The following is a 23,877-nucleotide window of genomic DNA, read 5'->3' on the forward strand; positions in this document are numbered from 1 at the left end:
TTGATAACCGGTATATGCAGAATGTGATAAAGTGAGATATATATAAGGAATCAAGTTTTATTTTTTCATCAAAAATTACGTGAAACTATACAGGTGTTCCACGACGAATAAAAACTATATGTATATGGAAAAACTCTTATAGTAAAATCATGAAAATGTCTGCGTTTGGGTTTTCGGATACAATTTTTTTAACTAAAATATTTTCAAAGATGGCTGACTTCCGGTTCTAAAGGAAATTGACTTTGTTATTTTTGATAGAACATCCTATATATTAATAAATTCTTGAGATTAATTTTTTTGTAAAAAATTTGACCGTTGCAGAACCTTATAATTTATTTTCTTAAGAGGATACCCTTAAAGATATGAAAATGGTTTCTGTTCGGTTGCTTTTAGCAAAGTCAGAAGTATTTGCATCTATGTTGAAAAATTTTTCATTTTATACAGGGTGTGTATAAAAATTTAACTTCATAAATATCAAATTTCTCCATTTTTTTGAATAGAACCACCCGGTTTTTCCTATTTTATTGTATTCAGGGTTGAAAAATAAGTCAAATTTATATATACTTTCCTATACCTAAACCTTACCGTTATCCAGATATTAAATGTTATCTGTAAATTGCTGGTGCTTTTAAATTTGGTTTGGTTTAAATTTGATTTATTCGTTATTGAATTTTAACGATTTTTGACAGTACGAACAATTGACTAATGACGGTTAAATAAACGTCATTTATTACAAAGCCAAAGAATTTGTCTCATTTTTTACCCCTGAATGCATTAAAATAAAATATACTGGGAGGTTCTATCTAAAGAAATAAAGAAATTTGATATTTATGAAGTTAAGCTTTGACCACTTTTTATACACACCCTGTATAAAATGAAAACTTTTCATCATAGATTCAAATACTTCTGACCTTGCTTAAACCACCCGAACAGAAACTATTTTCATATCTTCAAGGGTATCCTCGTAAAAAAAATTATAAGTGTCTGCAACGGTCAAATTTTTTACAAAAAAATTAATTACTCAAAAAGTATGTATTTTTCGAAAAAAGTTTTCAAAGAAAAGCTTATTAAAATTTTACATAGATTTGTATAGGGTGCTCTATTCAGAATAACAAAGTTACAGTCGACTACCGGTAGTATCGGAGATAAATGTGTTCTGTGCCTTATCACGTACAAAGTTTTATGGACCAATTTTTTTGCGAAAATAACTGTGACTGAAATAACGTACCTAGATTCTAAGGACTTCATTTTTCAACAGAATGGAGCTCCACCCCATTGGAACCTCGATGTACAAGGCTTTTTACATAAATCCCTTCCTCGCAGGGGAAATGAAGACCTAGCTCTACACTTCTGACCACCGAGATCTCCTGATCTCACCCCATGTGATTATTTTTTATGAGGTTATGTTAAGCAACCTGTTTTCGTCTACCAACAATTCTGAACGATCTGCGGAACCGTATCACTGCTGCCGACCAATCAGTAACAGCAGATACACTTTCCCGTGTGTGGAATGAGTTTAGCGTAGATGTTTGCCGTGCAGCAGCTAGAGGCCACATTGAATACTTGTAATAAATTAAAAAAAAAAACTTTTAAACTTCCTCTTTTCATTACTATAAAAATTATTCATGTAGTATTTGTACTTTAATAAATACGAGTTTTTAAAAATGGGTCCTCCATTTAGAATTATCCTGTATTTCTTTCACAAAAATTTGGTAAGTTAAGTGCATATGACTTTACTATAATATTTTTATGATTTGCTGGACATAAATCGGCTTCCTATATACAGACGTTGCTGATTTGACATTGTGCTAAAGACATGTATGTTTCCTAAAGTCATAACCTGACCAACAGCTGAAGAAATATTCTCATTAACCTAATACCATTATTATTCTATGGAATTTCGGTCTTGACAAACACGCAACTGTCTGTACGAGTTTTTGGATTGTGCTTATTGATAGATTGACGAAAAAAATACTTTTTTAGACGACGCCACCTGAAAGTTGTTCATTTTGTATTCATTTACATACCGAAAGTTGCGTTTTGAGTGTTTCATGTAGTGAAAGTGACAGTTCCGTACTGCAAAACACTTCCGGGACGTTCTGAAGTAGACAACTTGAACTTCCTTAAATGTAACTCTAGACAATTCAATGTCGACAGTTGACAGTTTCACTTCGATGATTTTGATAAACCTTAGAGCTTATACAGTATGGTGCAAATGAAAGGAATAAATTCGTTAGCCGGTGACTTTAAGGAAAAATCCCAAAACTCGTCGATTTTTATTTTTGAACAGGCTACAAGGATACCTTTTTATATTGACGTCATCTATATGAGCGTGATGTTGTCATCGCTAAAATTTTTAAATGGAAATTTGGGAGTTGTAATATATTATTTGAAAGGTCTTTTAAATATCTATTCAGCCATATCAATATGTACAGTAATTGATTTGCGTATTGACACAAACAGTATTTATGAAATTTCAACAGATTTCTTAATAAAATGTATTAAGTATTGGTATGATGTATTTATTGACACCCAAAAATAAATTTTGTAAAGGCTGTCACTGGTAATGTATTATCTACCTACTTTTTACCTTTTTTAAAAATCTAGTTACCTTATCAACATCAACATTAGTACTTGGACATAATTAACTTTCTGTCAAATGATTGATAGTATTAGACGAATTCAAAAAGTCTTTGTATCTATCAACATGAAGCTGACTGAAACGCAAAGAATCGAAATTCTAATAATGATTGGTTGTGGAGATAAAGCACGTATGCAGAAAGAAGTATGTACGTTATTTGATAATAAATACCCCAACCGAGAACCAATTTCACAATCCACTATAAGCAAAATTAAGAAGAAATTCAGAGAAACGGGTCATGCCAAAGACCTCTCTAAAGGTAATAGAAAACCAATATAAGAAAACAAACAACTAGATGTTCTGTTAGCCTCTAAAAATAATCCCCATATCAGTTCACGGCAAGTAGTATTAGATAATGACTTGAACCATTAAACAGCTCTTAGAATCCTAAAGAAGGAAAAGTTGCATCCCTATAAAGTAAGAGCAAGATCTTATGGAAGATGATTTTGATAGACGTATTGAGTTTTGTGAAATTTTGATGAAACAAAATAACAGAGATCCGATGTTTTTAAAGAAGGTTCTTTTCTGGGTGAAGCTACATTTCTACTAAACGGTCATGTCAATCGTCAAACTTATCGGTACTGGGCTACAGAAAATACACACTGGATGCAAGAGTACCGTACTAAATACCCAGATAAAGTTAATGTTTGGGCGGGAATAAGCGGGAATGGGATTATTGGGCCATACTTTTTCGGAGAAACTTTAACAGGTCCTCGATATTTAGAATTTCTTCAAAACTTCTTGCTACCTGAATTGAACCGGCTGTTTCCAAACAGAAATGATTTATGGCTGCAGCAAGATGGTGCGCCTCCACACTATGTTGTATTGGTGCGCAACTATTTGAACAATGTCTTTCCAAATCGGTGGATAGGTCGAAGAGGAATAATAGAATGGCCGTTTAGGTCACCTGATTTGATTCCTCTTGGTGTCTTTTTATGGGGATACTTGAAGAGTAAAGTGTACCAAAATAGACACAAAATATCAATGAACTCAAAGAAAGGATACGTATTAAGATTGCACAAATAACTCCGGAAGTTATAGAGAAGGTTCGAGAAGAGTTCGGGCACGTCTTTCTCATTGTATTTTAGCAATTTGAGCACTTAATTTGGGTTTCGTCATCACGCTCGCATAGATGACATCAAAAAAAAGGTATCCTTACGAATAGCCCGTTTTAAAAGAAAAATCGACGGGTTTGGGGATTTTTCCTTAAAGTCGCCGATTTACTAAATAACGAATTTATTCCTTTCATTTGCACCATACTGTATAGATGACTCAATAACAAATAAGATTGAAATTGCTAACAGAAAACAAATTGTATCGAAATCACAAACATATCTACAAAGATTCATCCAATGAATATTAATAAATATTAATAATTGTCTTGGAGGTACAATCAACATTTTGTAAATAATTGATAAATTAATATTGAAATTGCAAATATCATTAAGTACATTATATTGTTCGATAAATATAATGCTTATAATTCTCTATTATTTATTTTCTTTCCTTAGTGTAATTGAAAAAGTTTTGGATCTTATGCGTCGTCTAAAAAATATTGTGTACGCCGCGGCTGAAATACTACTTTGTAGAGTAGCACTTTCAGTCCTTAGTATACAAATAACTATGACACCCTGTATATATATTCTTCCTCGAATGGCAAACAAAACAAATACGAGCTGTTAAAAAGATTCATCCACTATGTGTGAAGGGTTGGATGCATTACTTTACAAAATAGATTATAATATGAATTAACTCTTTAAGTTCTTACTCTATCCGCCCCTATTAAGTCATTTTCCAACTGACAGCGAAGAAGTAATTTCTAATTATCACAACAAAGAACGACATTGCAGTGGCTGCGCGCTACACCTGGGCCCCACCAACCCGTGCGACTCCCTACATCATGTGAGTATTTGGCGGCAGATTGTATGGATTTCTTGGATCACAATACATAAAAAAATTCACAATAATATCATGTGCGACAAAAATAGCGACCATTATTAGTTCGACTCAGCAAATAGTCGACAACATCGATGAGAAATTTTTTTTCGGTGCGCAGTCACTAGTCGTACGAATACACGCGTTTTCCTACGGTTTTCCTCTAGTTTTCCACTGTGGTTGTGTTAAGTAAGTGTAGCGAGGGGTGTTGTCGGACTAATGCGAGGGTTTTTCTATTTGGATTTAATGCGGTATTACCAGAGGTGACGCAAATGTTGAAGGTAATTCGCTACTATTATTAAATTGTCAACCTCAATTTGTTACATCTTGCGAAATTCTAAGCTAATAATATATTATTTTGAGAAATAGATTTGACGAATTCAACCAAAAGAGAGTGTTTAATATATTTATGGTCTTTCAAACATTATTTTTAGAATGAACAAATCTGATAATGTCAAATATATAAAAATAAAAACTACGACAGTACTTGGAGTGAAAATATACTTAAATTATTATAAAAAAACATCTCATATACAGGATGTTTATAAGAACTAGTGACAACCATTTCAATAGTTTTTCGATAAAGTCAAAAAGAAATCGATTTTGGTAAAAAATATTTTAGAGAAATTACTTAAATTCTTAATTCTTAATTTAAATACTTAAATAAATCCTTAAAATAAGGATTTATTTTTCAAATATTTTGAAAAAACTTCAGTGCCAGTTCCTAGTCGAAATCAATTGCTTTATATAGTCGCAAATCGTAACTTGAAATATTATAACTTTCCGCTTTCGGTTATTTTTGAGGTTATTGTATGTGTTATACAAAAACTTACGTTGTGGTATTGTTTTGCGTCGACCGTAGTAATCAATAAACTAAAAACCTTGTTATATTTATAAATAAAATCAATGTTCTTATTAAATTTTAACACAGAAAAACTACAATCATTTATTAATGTTGAATCAATCATACAAAAGATTATTCAACAAATAATTATAATTATTCAGCTGTTACTATAAATAAAGGACGAATTGATATTTGAATCAAAATCCTGTACTATGCCGATGATGTAATGATATGTAGCGAAAACGAAGATCATCTTCAATCTAAGAAGAAGTCAGTAGAGATATTGAAACTGATTGAGGTCGATTGTCAGTTTATGTTGATTGAAAATTTCTGATTTCTATAGACGCCGATTGATGTCGCATCACAACAATTCTTATATATTTGGGTGTATTGGCGTTCACTTTTGTCAGATATATTCGATTCACATCCATTAAAGCCGATTGAGGTCGATTGTTAATTTATGTTGTTTAAAAATTTCTGAATTTGATTTTTGATTCTGATTAAAGTCTCATCACAACAATTCTTATATATTTGGGTGTATTAGCGTTCACTTTTTTCAGATATATTCGATTCATATCCATTAAAACCGATTGAGGTCGATTGTCACTTTGTGTTGTTTAAAAATTTCTGATTTTGATTTTTGATTCCGATTAAAGTCGCATCACAACAAACAATGGAAAATTTGAAAGAAAACGAAAGACGTGAAATAATTGTCAAACTTTATGAAAAAAGCAAGATCCGAAGAAATCGTTTACGGTTGATCATAAATAATGGTAATAGCCAGTCAAAAAATTTACGATATCTGTCGGCGTGTTGAAAAAGGTATTTCGATTGAGAGGATCAGACAAAAAAAACAAAAAAGAAACCAAAAAAGAATAGAGAAGCTTTAGTTGAAGAGGCTCAGGGAGATAGTTCATGGTAATTGGACAGAAATTTCAAAGTTAGTGACAAATATATAAACAACATTCTAAATGAACAGAATGTAGTTCAAAAAACAAGAAAATTCTCAGAAGTTACAATTGGAACAAAAATCAAAATTTAACAGACTCAGAGACGAGTTTTCGCCCGGTAAAAGTTTGGAAATTATTTTCAATGACGAGTCATATTTCACTTTTGACAGGAGTGAAATGACGAATATTGAGACCTGTCACAAATAGACCGGGAGCTGGATGGAGTTGAGTATGCAAAATGTGAGGTCAGCATTCGGCTCTGAACTCAGAAAACCATGTTTATCATGAATCTGATTGTTGTATTGGTTCATTTTTGCTTAACACCCCACTTCCTTAGAAATCTAATAAATGAACTGAACACATATTTTGGTATCAATAGAAGGATTGTTTTAGTGAGAATATCCCATTGATTTTTATGATTAATAAAAAAATGATTATGATAAAAAAAATGGAATTTGGAATATTTTGTTGAATCATCAAATCCTCCACGAATAGGTAACTCGCAGCAGTACGTAGAAATCGAACAAGCTGTAATTTATTTACAGTGCCTGAGAAGAAATTATTTCAATTAGTTGGGATTTGAAATTATAAAATTTTTGCATCATTTGACCTATATTTCGTAGAGTAATTAATTGAAATATTGGGCTACAAATTCCTTTTTATTGTCTACTCAAAGCTCAAGGACTCAGAAACTAACCGAGCAGTGTGAAGGATTGGGAAAAGGGAAACTCCATCCGGCGCCTGGACTAAAAGACAAAAAAGCTAATTCGAAAGTGTAGTTCAAAAGATACAAAAAGTTTCTCGGCATACATTTGTCCTTCTGGAAATCCTGTAAGCGCCAAAATAAATGAAAAAGAGTGTGTTAGATCCTTATTAATGCAATTCATAAAAAAGGCTTGCTGAAGGATATTCTACATTGTGGAAGTTTTAATGTTAGTTCAATTTTGAAAGATCTATTTAAACTTCTGTACTTCAATTTGAATATAAAATATATGAAGGCCCTCTTGCATTCACGTTGCTAACTGAATTGCTTTGAATTTATATATTGATGGATAAAAGCTAAATTTTGGTTTTTCACATGCTTATTATCAAATACGTCCACTTGTCGTAGACCTAAAATTCAGGAAATAATTTCTTGGGACCACTTTTGTACCAATTTCTTTTTCCCTGAAGTCTTAGTTGCCCACCCGGTAAAATCGATAACGAAATAGTGAATTTAATCATTAATTATTCGATCTATAAATTTGTGTGACCTTTTCTTGACTAGCAAATCTTGCTTCCTCATTTTTAAGGCGTGTTATTGAAAATTTGAGAGTTTGGCACGTTGACAATTTCGTAATTTCGCAAGTCATCTGCTTTTATTTCACGACACATAAAACATCAAAATTTGGTTCCCATAAAGTACAGGTAAACCATCTGTAAAACATGACTTAACCACATAAAATTCGCTTTCAATATATATAACTTCTTTCATGCAGTTTGCTCCAAATATTTTATTATTTGACACATTATTTCTGAAGTATGATTGCATCACGATGTTCTCTCTAGTCGCACTTCCACATTAAATGATGAGAATGCTGGATAATATGATACATCTGGCATCGTTCAAGTGTGCCTACAGTCGCTAAAACTGGAAACAATAAAAAATCCGTTCAGCGAATTTTTATGTTTGAAGATGGCAAAATTGTTTGAGGCGTTTCATTGAATACTATTGAAAATGACCCATTTTATTGCAAAATTATTTATATTAAAATGAAAAAGATGTGTTTGTGGAATCTGTGATAAGGATAGTGGCAGGCGTCCTTAAGAAGATGACAAAACAAGACCACCAGCATTGTTCCAAATAAGGTTTACATGGAGCATTTTTGATATAGAAGTCAAGTATATACTAGTCATTATAAATAAAATGTATTGATTGAAATTGAAATATTTTACGGAGTCTATTATTTTAAAGGTTTTTCAAAAGTTATGGATGATATGTAAAGAATATCAGAGCTCCAAATATCTTAGTAACTCCAGTGAAAGTTTCTCGTCGAAATCAAGGCAATACTTTTCTTTCCCTTTCCATCTGAACATTCAATATTTTCTTCTAGACATAGTATCATTAGGTGTTTATTGATGCAGAATTTTTCCTTTAGAAGGTTGGTTCTGAAATTCTGAAATATGGCAATACTGATATGATTTTTTCCAATCTGACATTGATATGATGAAGTTTGACACTTCTAATGGTGAGCTTATTCAGAAAGTGTTGTATACGAGTGCTATTTAAGTTGTTTACTAATAATCGAAAAATTCATCTTTGTCAAAAAAAATCACGAAAATTTACGTGCGATAATTTTCTATCACTTTCGACGTAGATTAAACCAACTAACTCACTTAGACTTTTGGTAATCAAGCATCATGTTTAGCTAGTGCAAATGCAAATGCAATCATGGACCCACTTCGTTACAGGATGAATTTCGCGAAGGTCGTCCAAAATCAACGTGGATTGAGCCGACCGCCGACCAATCGTGATAGCATTTCGCTACATGATGAATTGACTGCTGTGTCAGAAAACATCGATGCAGTGCGTATATTGCGAGATTGTCATGTGACAAACCGTGAAATTGTTGCATACTTAGGCATTAATACCACTTGCCTTCATTCAATATTGTATGAACATTTGGTTGTCAAAAGATTTGTTCGCATCGGATCTCGCGTAATTTGAGATTCGCTTGAAAAAATCTCGTTTCGATTGGTGCAAAGATATGCTGAAAAAATTCAATTGCGATGGATCTATGCATATAAACTCTAAACCGACTCTATGGGTCTTTTAAGACGAGTCAAATCAAACTAAAACTGTTCCCGCACGAAGCACTTCGAAGCAATTGTTTCTCGCCTGTTTCCTGGTATACCTGGATATGTCACCACCGTTTCATTAGACGTAAAATGGTCGATTCTTAATGGCACACTAGCATTTGTTTGCCAGTAGGGAAACCCATCACTTTTTTAATAAGAGGATCCATAATTCGTTTTCAGATTCTTTACAGTCATAAAACTACTTGTACCTTAGATATTTTGTCACCATTACCAATCATGGATTGATCACCAGGTGTGATATCTGATGATCTCTAGAGTTTTGGTGGGGCCAAAGTTCTCGTAATACATAGAGAGGCTTCATATTTCATTGAGGGTTTTCTTGATATAACTCATACTTTGTTATTCCAAATTACCGCATCAAATCTGATTATAGGTATCTTGATAATAATCTACACCCCGAGCAGTAGTTTAGGTTTATAATCTTAATTTCTACCAGCTAGAAATATGTAGATAATTAATTGTTCACAACATATTTATTCCAAAGAGGCTTGCTGTCCCGGGTTATTTTTAAATATTTGATTCCACCTTTCTACCCTATTTCATATTTAATTAAGGATATATATTCGAAATTTAAATGTGAACTCCAAGCATCAATATTCAACAATTTTGAAACCTCCCTCACATCACAGCAAATTTGTATGTGTCTGTTTCCATTCAAACAGTCATTGTAAAGAGAATAGATTCATTAATTTTTAGGTAGATTTCATTGAATGGTATTTAAGGCATAATTTGAACCTTAATCACCTCAATTCACATACAATTGAAATTAAAATGTGTATAAAATCGTATATGTCTTATGATTTGTCCGTGCATGATTTTGTAGCATTCAGATATTCTTTTACATTCACACGGAAGGCTCTATCAGTCTGACCTAAATACTTTCAAGGACAACTATTGCATGATCATGACTAGACACGAGTTTAATATATAAATTGTGTGTATATAGTTGCCAAATTATGCTTCGCATATTGATTTCCAGAATGGAATAAAACAGTAGCGGACGTGATGTTTATTTTGTAGATTTTTCATTCATTGGGTTAATCTTTTTATCATTACAGAAATCTTATTTAAAAAACCTCATTAACAAAAAAATGCGATAAATACTTATTCGTTGAATATGAATTTTCACGAGAGATTTTCATTTTGGGAAGCGAAGTATTTTTTAACTTATCTCAGAACCAAAAAACTTAATGCCCTGATTAGAAAAAAAATTTTCTTTTGATTTGATAACATTAAAATGAAACCTGAAATAGGTAATACGAAATCTACGTCTAAATACACACGTATCAGCTGATCCATAAGCGAGAAATGGGTATCTATAGACAAAATCGGAAGAAAATCATCGATTTTTTGAAACATGTTTTTCTAAAAGAACAAAAAAAGGAATGAAAAGGCAATCAAGCTCATATTTTCATGAAAATATGAAAGAAACGTTGTAAATTAGCTGATTTTTCTGTTTGTAAGTTAACTGATTTCGCGAAATAGCTGATAGGTTAATATAAGTTTTTATTTCTCTAAAATTCATTGGTAAATAAAATCCTGAAATTAATTTTTTAAGTCGAAATCGAAACCCAGTTATTTTTAATGTCTATTTAGCTATATTACTTAATTAAAAATCTTAATTTTTTACTCGTTATTACACAAAAATAATTAGGAGAAAAACAAAGGTTATGAGCTTCAAAACAAACTTGGTTAAAAAGAAATAAATTTTACAATTTAAGTTGTAATAATAATTAAAAACAAAAAAAAAACAATATAGAACAACTGATCAATTAATATTAAAAAGATAAAAATTTTGAAATAAAAATATTGGGTATTAAATTTCCCAAAATTTGTCATCTAGTTCATGTAGAAAAATAAGTTTCGCAGCCATATCCTCTGAGAGGTGATTTCTGAGAGAGTTCAAAATCAGACCTGCTTGGGAGAATAGACGCTCAGATAGAAAGGAAGTGGCGATTACAGGTACATATTTGAATACTACTTGAAAAATAGTAGAGTAAGTGTCCTTCATCATTTTCCAGAAAGCCAGAGGGTTCTGCTGAATTTTCTCGTTTGGGGAATTTAACTATAACGAAAGTTCTTCGGGTATTGATTCATCTATTGATTGTTTCTTTTTTTGCCATGCGCTCTGAATTCACTCAAAACGTAAACCCGTGCTCCACAACCTTTTTTATTCACGGGAGGGGATTTAAATAATGAAATAATTAGCCTTGGCTAATTTGAAATATATTAATTGAAGTAACTTTCAACAACTAGGATTTATTGACATTACCAAAACATCGATTTAAAACCATCGAAAACTGCAAAACATCGAAATAAAATCATGGATTGAAAAATCATCAATGTTTTCGTGAAACCATCGATACCTATCCCTACTTTATTCAGAGGCGAGCAACTGTGTTGTTTAGTGAGATTCTAAAGCGTCCGGGAGCACTTGCGTAGCCTGCTGGAGGTTAACTTGACGATATAAAAAACTTCGTTAAACGACTTTAAAATGTTTATTGACCGCAGTTATTCAGGAATTAGTTTTCTTTCTCAATTGGGCACCTAGTATTGTATTTGAATAGCCCAGAGCAAACGTGTTAATCTCGTATTGAATTTTCGAATTACCCCTCTTTACAATCAAATTGCCCCCCTGTTGTGCGTGAGCCCTACGTTGGGAAATACGTTTAGTAGATACCAGATCACTTCTTGATATCACTTGATAGCAATATTTTCAGGCTTTCTAATTGAAACCTCTGGGTGTCGTTTAAGGAAGGCATTCCCTACCAGTTTCTTTTTTCCCAGCGTTGAATGAATTAGGCTTATTATTTTTATTTGCTTAGTGGTATAATTTAGATCTTTAACCGTAAATCCATGTCTAATAAATTTCTAATAAATAAGCAAAAAGCAAATTCTCTACAGACACAGAGAAAATAGTTTAAAACCTAATAGCATGGGTGATTTTTTATCAGATATTTTGTTCAATACTAGTCGAGTAGCCTCAAATTTTCTCTCTAATGTCGTCTGTGGCACATCAAATTGTTTATCTGCCTCAAAATAACCCTTTTTCAATCGAAAACTGCTTGGAGTACTTCCCATGTGGATTCTTTGGACCACGACCTTTTGTCAGCGTTTGAAGTCACGAACCATTCTGAAAAAGCAAATTATGACAAACACAAAAAACAAATTGAATTTTACTATACTTCGTTACCCCATCACAAAAACTATCCAAAAATCTTAAGGAAATACAATGCCTAACGTTAATCACAGTAACATTATTTAACAAACCACAGACACGTGTTAAACCGGCCGGTGGGTCGAACGATGACTGAACGATCGTGATTGGTTGATTTTAGCTGTGAATTTCTTTGGGTACCTTATCTACTCCTCCTCCCCTATCATTCTTTAATCACTTCCCAGACACAAAACAACTGCACCAATTGCGACGAATATTTGTACTTTACTTCAAGAAACAACCGCAGAATAAAGCCGCAGCTGTACCCGCCCGTCCCAAATTAAAATATTAAAAAAAAAACTCCAAAATTCCAAAAAAGCGAAAAAGAAAACCCCAAAAATAAAAAATAAAACAAACAGAGAAGAGCCGTTTTTAATTACAAGCTTCACCACTTCGTTTTCTTCGGCAAAATTCCCTGTTATAAATAGTTAAGCAAACACATCCCAACGAAACCACCACAACCTCAGCCCTGCAGAGGAGCTTTTTCTATATCAGGGCCTACTCGAACAAATCACATACCTTACAAAAATTCCAATGAATCTCTCTCTCAAGAAACAACTGCTGAGTGCAGCTGTAGATGCAAGCAATCTTTAAATAATAAAGCTGCAGAGTGAGAGTCCGTAGTGAGCGACCTCTGAGTTAAAAAATTCAATTCCGGTGTATATTAGAACCACCCTCGTACTTATATTGACATCAGTTCTTTGTATTAAAACATATGTCTTAAATATATGTCTTAATATATATATATATATATATATATATATATATATATATATATATATATATATATATATATATACATAAAATTTTCTGTCCGTCCAATGGATATGATGGATTGGAAATAAAACTATTTATTTTTGAATTACAATCAAATTCTCATTGTGAACTACGCATATTCAAACTATTTTGATTTTATTTGTCTATACATTAGTTTTATTGTGTTTTTATTTTGGGAATTTCATTTCAGTTCCCATTGGCTCGTACACTAAATATTTAATTCATCGTTTTCGTCAACTACAGACGACTTTAAAATTTGGCATGATATGTGATTTTATCAATTTGTAATATACACGAAGAAAAATAATATAAGAATGGTGTTAAAAAATATAATATAAATATTCTTCACTTTCAATACATCGGTTAAATAAATTAAATTCGCCTCAAAAAATATTCAAGTTGTACTTCTATCCATAGAAATCAAACATAATAACATATATGTATGTATATAAGGAAAGTTTCCATAAGTGGAAGCTGTTCCGACTAAGAGAGACAAAATGACAACGATTTTTCTATCCTCTGAGGTTTCACTTCGGTTCTGCGCATTCTCAAGCATGCGCAGTATAGATAAAGTGTCTCGAACGTACCAACTGTATTATATATATATATATATATATATATATATATATATATATATTCATAACAACAAAAAGATCGATTTTCTTCTTCACAAAACTAACTAGAAGATATACGTCATGTTTTCTTCAAATTAACAGTAATAATAGTAAAAAGAGAAAACGATATAATTGACGTAACCTGAATAACTGGCCATACTAAAAGTTGATGGATGGAACGTGTAATAATGTTAAATTCAGTTGTTTTGAGAACTAATTTCACTTCTTATTCACTTTTAGATCAGTTATTACGAATATAATAGATCATCAACTTAATTAAGCTGGAACTTCTGGAATCGTAGGTGATATTGATACTAAATACGACGTTTACACCACCTCTACACCAACACCAAAATAATGTAAACAGTATGTTTAATACCTCGGGCTGTCTTTTTTTCAACCTCCGATATGCTATAAATAAAAGACAAGTTCATATAAAACAATAAACAAAACAAAGATTGGTTACTATTCGACATCAACGAAGAGATTGAGACATTTGGCATATCTGTAGACAAGCTTTTCAATACCCCTTCAAAGAAATTTGCTGTCAATGAACAAACCTTGAAACTTCTGAAAATTCCGTAGACAAAGCAATAATGGTGATTCTGCGGTTTTCTTCAACCATCATTACACATCATTACGGCCATCTTTAAGCTTTCGACACCATTCACGCACAACACCATAGCTCATGAAGTTTTCTCCATACACAAGACTCATTTTCCGTAAAATTTCTCCAGTAATATATTTTTCGCCTGTAGGAAACGCTTCGAAATTCACACTTTACGTTTCCGCTATCCGTATTCAAGAAACGTTGAAGGAAACATGCACATTTTTTACGATTTTGGTGCAACTACTAGCAACATTGTATCGAAATTTTATGCGAATATGCTTTGGAAGGTGATACGTACATTGAATTTGTTTTTATGTGAGAGTCTCATCGAGGGCGCTAGTTACACGGTTCGTACCAAGTAGTAACTTTTTCAATATAAGATTTATTAAGCAAAATTTAAAGCGAACTCAAACATCATTCAATTTCTCACCAAAAAGATACTCCAACGTTGCTATAATCCAAGCTACCATGCTTGGTACTGCTCCTCTCTTCGCAGAGTCTGATGGAGGTCTTGGCATGTTGCGCTATCTCTTTATACTCCATAGATTTTTCCAGTTTTCTGGTTATACCATGCAGGACAGAGACAGTCGACTCTCCATTTTGGTACGCAAATTGATTTGTATGTAGAAGGACCTTTATAAGCAGTTCCGATCTGATGTTCGAATCAATAATTTATTTCCATCGATTTCAAGAAAGAAAATATACTAATAGAACGATAGAATTAAGCTTTTAATCTAGGTTTTCTTTCTGCTTTGGAGATGAAGTTAACCTAAGTAATCTCCAGGGCTTAGGGATGTGACTTCATGAAGGTAGCCCGAAAAAGGACTATAAACCTCCTTATAAAGATTGGTAGTCCTTTTTGTAGTGGAATAGGTTAGATTCGGTCTTTTCCTGGAGATTTGTACAGCTTGGAAGATTATATAGTGATACTTTTTGCCGTTAAGACCTCACGAGAGCCCCGCTTCGGCTTCTCAACTTTCGATGGCGGGTCTGCTTCCTTCTATAACAGCGGAGCCTGGAAAATTAGTATTTAAGAGTGGCAACATTGTTCCACCGTGTGTTCTACTCCAGGTACTTCCTTTGCAAGCTCCTCTTTTCCATCGTTATGGTCCTTTGCTAGGACTTTGTGTATTTGTGTGTTTCTCCGATTACACGCCACGTTTTTCTTTGAGATTTACGCACTATTCCATGTTGGCTGCCTTATATGCAGTCTTGTCCTCTATTTTCCTGGAGGTAGACTATTTGTTATAAAGGGATCGGGCCCTTTGTGTCAAACGTACATGAGGGCAAGTCTCGATTGTTTCTGAGATATTTCAGTGCATTGCTGTTTTCTTATGCCGAAATTATTAGTTGAGTAGTTTCTGTGGCTCAATTTCTCAGTAGTGTCCACTACCAACTCTCTTGGGTATTTCTCATCGACTCGGAATATTGGTCTCAATTCGTGCGCTCCAAATTTCTTTTTATTGTTTATTGCTTGACATTTGATTTGAGATTGAAGCGAATGTTAATATGTTGGGAACATGAAGCTTTCCTGGATATATGCCTATTGCCGATATTATGTTGTATTGCAGGACTTATAAGTGTGAGATCTAGGACTTTCTCTCTAAATTACAGAAGGATATTTTTAATTTAAATAGTTATAACGAAGGAACATGGTTCCAGCAGGACAGAACAATTTTATGAACATCAAATAAATAAGAGAAATGACATAAGTTTGCCTCCCCTTAGTCTCAATTTAACACCCATGGGGCGAGGTTTTGTCAAATCTAAAGTTTATGCTAACTTCCGGGGCACAATTAAAAGGAAATATCTGTTACAAAATGGCAGATATCACGGAATCACGGAGAATACCTGCATAATAGACAATTTTATTTAGAGCTGGATTGAATAAATGCCGATGCTATTTTTTTCAATAAACTCCTTATTTCTTTTAAAATTATTTCTTTTAAGACACCTTATATCTTCATTTATAGAAAGTATGTTTATAAAGTATACAAACTAATGCAAGACATATTGTGAGGTTATGTTGTTCATCAATTATAAAAATATGTTCTCACTAATTTTACTTACCTCTTCAAATGTACTACTTTCTCAAAATTAATAATTCTGTTTCAAGAAAAGAGAGTCGAATAACATATATGGTGATTCAAGATGTCATCTTTCCTCTACGCTCTCATAGTAATTTCTGATTAAAACGATTATGGCAGAGAGCCTTTGAAACTGCCATTTAATATTTGACAGTTATGTACAACTTCACACTTCCTATAAAAATAGCCATCACAATGTCAATGCTGCTATTTATCGATATCAACGATGACGAGATATTTTTAAATTAGGACACACTGTATACGTAGTATTTAAAAACCGCGGTTGTAAATACCAACTGTTGAATTCATTCCCAATTCCAGAATTTGTCTGAGATATAATAAAAAACAACTTTCCACATCATATAAATTCATTTTGAGTTGCAAAGTACAAAATTGTACAAAAATGGTGTTGTAAAATTTTATCAATTCACATGCTTTATGTAAATAAGAAAATAAGCTTAAATATTTATACCAACGAATTTGTCATTAGTTCTAAAAACTAGGTAGGTATGCAGATTGAAATAAAATGTTTTCTAATAGTACACAAGTTTAAGGTCAGTAGCTAGGGATAATTATAGCTTCTTGGCCCACGCCGGCATATTTCGTCGAAGATAAAACCACTGCACTTTTGGCAAAACATACAATTAGTGATTAATAATTTTAACTAAGTGTAAATGAAATATATCATATTATTTTATAATATTAATGGAATGATTTTGATACAATGAAATAACATTATTAGAAACTAAACGACATTTTCCAGTATGAAAAAACAACTACGAGTCTTGTTGGATACTTTTGTGCACGTTGAAAATAGACATGGTTAGTGACCTAAATAAGGCCACATTAACCTTTGCCGATTTTTAAAAGGTGACTCTTGACTGAAAAAAGTAACAGTAGCTGAAAATTATAGTTAACTTATTGACAATCAATACGCGTTTCAATTTTACAAAAAAAAAATTTGTAAAATTGATTCTCGCGATTTTTTCATTTTTTTGTAAATTTTCAATTTCTACATTAATTTTTAGTTGGTTATGTTAGGTTAGGTTCGGCAAAATACCAAGAAATCTCTACAGACAAATAATAATATTTGACAGGTTTGAGTCAAAATTATTATATTTTAAAAGCTGAAAATGATAGTTAACTTATTGCCAATCAACACGCGCTTCAATTTTACAAAAACAATATTGTAAAATCTATTTTTTGCAAATTGGTCTTATCAAGGCCAGAGGTTCTAAATAAGGCCAATACAAGAAACACGTTTGGTGTTTGTTTAGGTTAAAAAATAAAAATAAAATGACTGCAAATGAAAGTTCATTTTATTTCACTTCGTGTAAAAAGAAAAACATTCAACTTTAAAATTGAAAACATGAAAACTCTGAATAAATTTAAATGTAAAAGTTTTATTCATGTAAAAGGTACATTTTGGGCAGATAAATTCGTCGTCCCATTTGGTAAGTTCCATGTATTCTTCGTGAACATACCGTCCACAGGAGTAGCACATCCTCATAACTTTGATCTGGTCCTCGTCACAAATGAAACAGTATTAACTGTCTTTCTAGGAGACACCTTTCTCCGAAGACTCTGTTGATGGCTTGATAATCACACTACATGTAGACGGAATTGATGGATTAAAAGCTTGACTGCTTGAAGATTCGGTTTTCATTTTCTTTTGGAGAGGTTTGAGCTGTTCATTTTTATTTTCAATACTTTTCTCAGGTACAGCTTTGTTTTTATCAGAATGAGCGTCAAACAAGTTAACCACCAGCTTTTGGGCTCGTGAAATTTAAGGATTTTTTCCTTGACCATTTTTTGTCTTAATCTTGGGGAGTGGACAACATATCTGTAAAGGACGTGTTTAGCTTATATTTGACGTCTTCAAAGGTTCCATTCGTCGTCTGATAAGCTTATGTTATGAACCGAGTAATCCGAAGAGTCATTGCTTTCAGAGCAAACATCTTGGTCTTTGGAAGAACGTTTTGATCCTCTTAGCTGAAGATTGAGTAATCGGTTCTGCAGAAGAACTTTGTTCACTTTTTCTTCTGATTTGAGGAAGTGGTTGAGCAAAAGCACACTCTGGAATTACTAAGGGTATATTCCCGTAGTTTTGAACCCTGACATAATATTCCCAGGTGTCATTGCCTTAACCCATACTTCAGAAAATATTTTACCAAATACTGTACGTCTTATCGAGCGTTCAGGATTATTTATCCAATAACGAAGAACCTCGTCGTTCCAAAAAGATTCAAAAGATTTGAAAACCGACTTGTCCATAGGCTGTAGCTTAGGAGTTGTGTTACTTGGCAAACAAAACAAAGTAATATTGTACTTTTAACAATCTTCGCATCCAAATGAAATTTGACATCTTCAAAAATCAATATAGCGTTTTTACCTACTACTCGAAACTGTTGAAAATGTTCGATCCACTTTACAAAAACATCGTGTGTCATACTTCCTTTGGGTGTCATAACGACCTTGGTTCCAGGAGGAAGATTTTTTCCCATTCTGGTTTCAGCCTTTGAAGCTTAAATTATATCATCGGTGGTATGTACTGATCGCTATCATTGGTACATGACACAATTGTCACGTTTTAAGCGTGCTCAGTTGCTACTATATGCATTCTCTTGCTTCATTTTTTGGCAAAAACTTCCTGTTTGTGGTGCATTGTAGAACGGAAGCCTTTTTCATATTGTAAATGTTCCTAGGCTTACCAGCAACATCCAATTCCTCCATGACTTCAATTTGTTAAAGAAATCAGTGACAATCACTGTATTAAGTTTACTTGCTCTTGACGGATTCAAATTTCGTGTAGCCACATCTGGATGGCGAAAAGTCTCAACCACTTCCGTTCAGCTTTTTGTTTCTCTGTAAGAAAACACATTTCTTAGAAGTATCTTGTAATAAGCATTCCAACACCATCCAACTGAAAGATTCTTGAGAAAAGTTCAGTTTCTTGATCAGATAATAAAATTTCGTAAGGTCCTCCTTGGTATCCGAAAATTCCTTGAAGCCTGGTTGACGGACATTCTGTTTCCAATAACATTCAAAGCCTGCTCCATTTGCTCTTCATTACATTTAGCTCGCGTTTTCTTAACTGCATTTGATTCCATATCGTATGAAACATAGGAACAAAAATAATTAGTTCAATGCAACATACTAAGGCTTATATTTCTAAATTATTTATATTTATAAAACTTAAAGCACTGCTAAAAAGGTTGTAATATGTATTAAACAACTTCCCTAATAAGGCCAGCTGCTGGCACCCCTGTTTACCAATAGAATTTGATACAGTTTGTTTCAAAAACCAACTTTAAACCACAAGGACATCATCATCACCGATAACCCACTGGCAGGTTCTGCGAGCATCTGCCCAGTGTGAGTACTTATATAAATAAAAGCTTTTAGCCTTATTAGGGCCATGGCCTTATTTGGGTCACCTACTTTATTTGAAATAACGGATAATTGTTAGCCAATGGCAATCAGCAAAACCATAGAATTCCTATGATTTCACTAAATTACAATGGCCGAAGAGAAATTGAGAATTCTAGCAATTTCATGAAGCAATTAAAGTTTTTCAATAACTTTCCTTCGAAATTTATCAAGGATTGACATCACCAACTTAACACAAAGATTAATAACAAAAATTGGAGCGTTACTTGATTTATTTCTCGAAGTTCAAATTGAAATGTTAGGGGATGATGAACGGTGCGCAGATTTGGTTGCTCAGAGTACGGAACCTATATCCATATTCTCTTGAAATGTGAAACACTCCAGAGCACTACACCTGGGAAACTCTTTAAAAGGAGTGGGATTAATGTATCAGTTGTAAACCCTGGGTTCTCCAGTATCGCATCAAGAAAGAGGGACTCAGTAGATTGTTTGGATTGCAGTGTATACGAAACCCCAAATCTATATATACATAGGGGATTATGAAGGTATGGAGGAAAATGAATCATTTCAAGATTCTTAATAGCATAGCCAAACAAATTATGGGTAACTTTAATAAATAAATGCTGAATAATGTTGGAAGAGGAAGTACTGACAGTTGTGTTCATTAAAAAGGAAGTATGTTTCCGTCATAGACCTGTGTTGAATTACCAACCATTAGTTTGTCGTCTTTCGATGGTGCATTCACAATATGGCGTCAATTCAACGACCTATCTAAGGACATCTTTGAAGGGTGAACCAAGAGGTTTAATTAGGGCATTAAAAACAACAAAAACTGAAACTAATTATTATATATCTTATGAATCATAGCAAAAAAAGATATGATAATATAGAGAAAGAGCTTAGCTTTTTTTGTCAAAAAATTGTTGTCATTTGTAAACAAAAGCTTGTGAAAACCGGGAAACAAACATAAAAATAACTAAATAAAGATTGATTTCAATTGGCAAGTGATTGTGGATTTTTTGCATTGAAAAATATGGATCCCTTAACCAATTCTAAGCGTGAAGTAGATAGGTAAAGGTCGTGCTCCACGTTCCTAAGTGGAGAAGCTTGCTTACGAATTAAGCAAGTGGATTCAAAGATTAATAAGGAAGGAAGAGCTAGAATTGTTAATCTCTTAAAGGAGTCCCTGCAGTGAGCCCTGCTGTTTAGTCCGAGTAAATATCTAACAGGTCTCTTTTGTAGTTTGAAGATTCGCTCAAATTGAGTCGCACCATACGTATCCCAGAAGGGAAGGGCATATCGGAGGTGCAACTCAATAAGGGCATAATAAACTGTTGAAGAGATGGATAAGCTCAGTTCATATTTCATTAACGGAAATTATTGATGCTACACAAATTCATTTAAAATGTCTAAGGGCGTTAAAGCAACCAGTAGAGTCATGAGATGTTTTGTTAATACCAATTATCACTAGAAACTACACGTGATTCGCGAGCTACAGGTTGCCTATTCCTGTTACAGTTGCAAAATACAAGAATGAATACAACTGCTACCTAATTGACTCAATTAATTAAATAAGTTTAATTTTTGTTTAACTTTAAATCATCAAATATTCATCTATTTATACAGTATGAGAAATTTTTTTCGATTTAAAAATAACATTATCGAATAATAAGCTGAACCATTCTCTAAATAAGATGGAGGCATCTTCAAAACTCTCCGATGAATCGTCCCCTTTTAATTGATACACCAATTTCGAACTTCGCATAAGCATGAACGTTTCTAAACAATTTTCGATGAAATGGAACAAATCCAGAAAATGATTGTAATAGCTTATTATTATAATTATCATCTTCTTTTCAGGTTCCATGGTATCGCGTATATTGCTTATGGAAAGGACAAAAAAATATGTTAATATCCTGAAACGAGGCTGTCACATAGACTGACTTCGCCCGTTCTTAGGACAAATCCTTCTACCAAAAAGTGAGTCATTTCTCAAATTAATTTGTATAAATAAATATATACTCAGTGATATTGGGAGTGTAATAAATTATTGACCATGATTTCTGGGTAATACGATAACCTGATAGAGATTTGTAAGATCTCTTAAGTCAATTCACTCCAATAAGAGTCTAGACATTAATTAAAAGTTAGTCAATGTCTGCCTTAAGTATCTTCCTTCCAATCAGATAAGCAACTAGACTTTAAATAAGACGAGTTGATATGTTTATACAAAAAATTATTGCAACAATTGCTACTCCAAGTCACGCGATAATGTCAGCTTATGTCTTGTAATTCTCTCAATCCGTTTACCAGAAACTCTCGTGGTATATTTCTTCAACTTGTTTCTTCAGATATATGTATATATATATATATATATATATATATATATATATATATATATATATATATATATATATATATATATATATATTATAGACATAATTTGATTTAGACCAGACTTAAACAACCTGATGGATATGTTTCTTGGAAAAACTAAATAATGTCGTGCAATAAATAGGATTTTAGAATAGGTAAAAAGCAATATGGTAACCGTTTTTTAACCTTATATATAAGGGCTTCATGTCAAACTCTATAGAACGCTTGGCTAGTGTCCGGGAATTCCACTTTGTGGTAGGATTTACTTTCTAGAGCTAAAGATATCTTTTTCACTACTTTATGTACCTGTTCAATAGTGCCATGAGCAGATCTAAAACCGAACTAGTGGTTTAAGATAAGATTTCTGATTTTTCGAATACTTTTGAAAGAAATGGTAGCAAGCTGACTGGGCGATACGATTTCAATTCTTCTGGCTTTTTCCCGGGTTTCAGTATGCTGAATCTATGATTTGTGGTGGTATTACTAAGCCAGTATTCATTCATTTTGGTTTGTCTTCGTGATCTTTTATTTTCTTTTTCTAGACCTTTAACTCTTCCTACTAATAACTATTTGCCAATCATTATTAACACAGTACATTATTTGGTTCTTGAATTGTAGGTTAATAGGTTGGTATGGCAATATAGGACAGATTTGCAGTTGTTGTTAATGAAACATGAATGACTCTGAAACTGTGGATTGCACGTTGTTGACTGGGAACCGAAAGATCCAGGTTGGACCATAGGTATCGGTGCTAGACTACCAGTCCTTTAATGTGCGGTATTAGTCTATTTCATTATTATAGTTAACCAGTTTTTAGACTTTATAAATTACAAATGAACGGAATGATTACCGTAGGATTTAAGTCACGATGTTCTCTATAAAGTTTTTGGCGAGATCGTGACACTAATTTTTAACTCTAGCTGCCGAACTATTTGTTCTTTGCAATCGTTTGTGCACTTTGTCTTTTGCTTTACTATCTTATCGAAGCATATAACCACAACGATACGTCTTTATTAACTCCTGGAGTTATCCTGATATACAAGCTTCACATTCTACCATGGGCAAAGATCTCATTACTATTAAGTCCTGATCTGACGCGAACGGTCTCTGTTCAAGCACTGAGAAAACTCTTTGTTTTATCCTACAAAGAAGTTTCACGTTTCACAACCTCTAAACTTCAACAATGACTTCATACGATCTTCAAATTCGATTAAGTTTCTGTACATTTAGAGACCTTGGCAAAAAATTATCATCTTGTTTTTCCATTAAATCTGTGCCTGAGCAACTCGATCCTCGTACTGCTCTACCCTACTGGAAAAAAAATTTACTTAACTATTCTGATCTGGTAAAAAATTCCATTATTTTCAACGTCAAAAAATTATTCAATTAGTCACCTTCAGAATTAAAAGTGTCAAATACATTTAATAAATTCCAAATATGGACAAATGCATGAAAACAACTACTTTCTCAGCTAATGCCTCGACGAATATTGAATTACATCTCATCTGAAGAGTGTAATGTATTCGAATTTCGAATTACTCAAACCAATCTAAATATCCAGTTGCAGATGATGTAGT

The 23,877-nt window shown here is 32.9% G+C and overlaps 1 protein-coding gene across 11 annotated transcripts in view; it reads left to right on the plus strand.

Annotated features, from left to right (window-relative positions):
- Positions 1-4,541: 4,541 nt before the first annotated feature.
- The window catches only part of LOC130894644 (glutamate-gated chloride channel), a 108,887-nt gene continuing 89,551 nt past the window's right edge, over positions 4,542-23,877 (plus strand). For 4 of the 11 annotated variants that reach the window (XM_057801576.1, XM_057801577.1, XM_057801573.1 and 1 more), the window contains exons 1-2: positions 4,587-4,857; positions 21,785-21,904. The gene's annotated coding sequence lies outside the window, so the exon portion shown is untranslated. Of the gene's footprint in view, positions 4,858-21,784; positions 21,905-23,877 lie in introns of all 11 variants that reach the window. The other 7 variants (XM_057801580.1, XM_057801582.1, XM_057801572.1 and 4 more) reach the window with 5 other exon arrangements.

This window comes from Diorhabda carinulata, chromosome 5 (assembly GCF_026250575.1).
Source record: "Diorhabda carinulata isolate Delta chromosome 5, icDioCari1.1, whole genome shotgun sequence".
NCBI lineage: Eukaryota > Metazoa > Arthropoda > Insecta > Coleoptera > Chrysomelidae > Diorhabda > Diorhabda carinulata.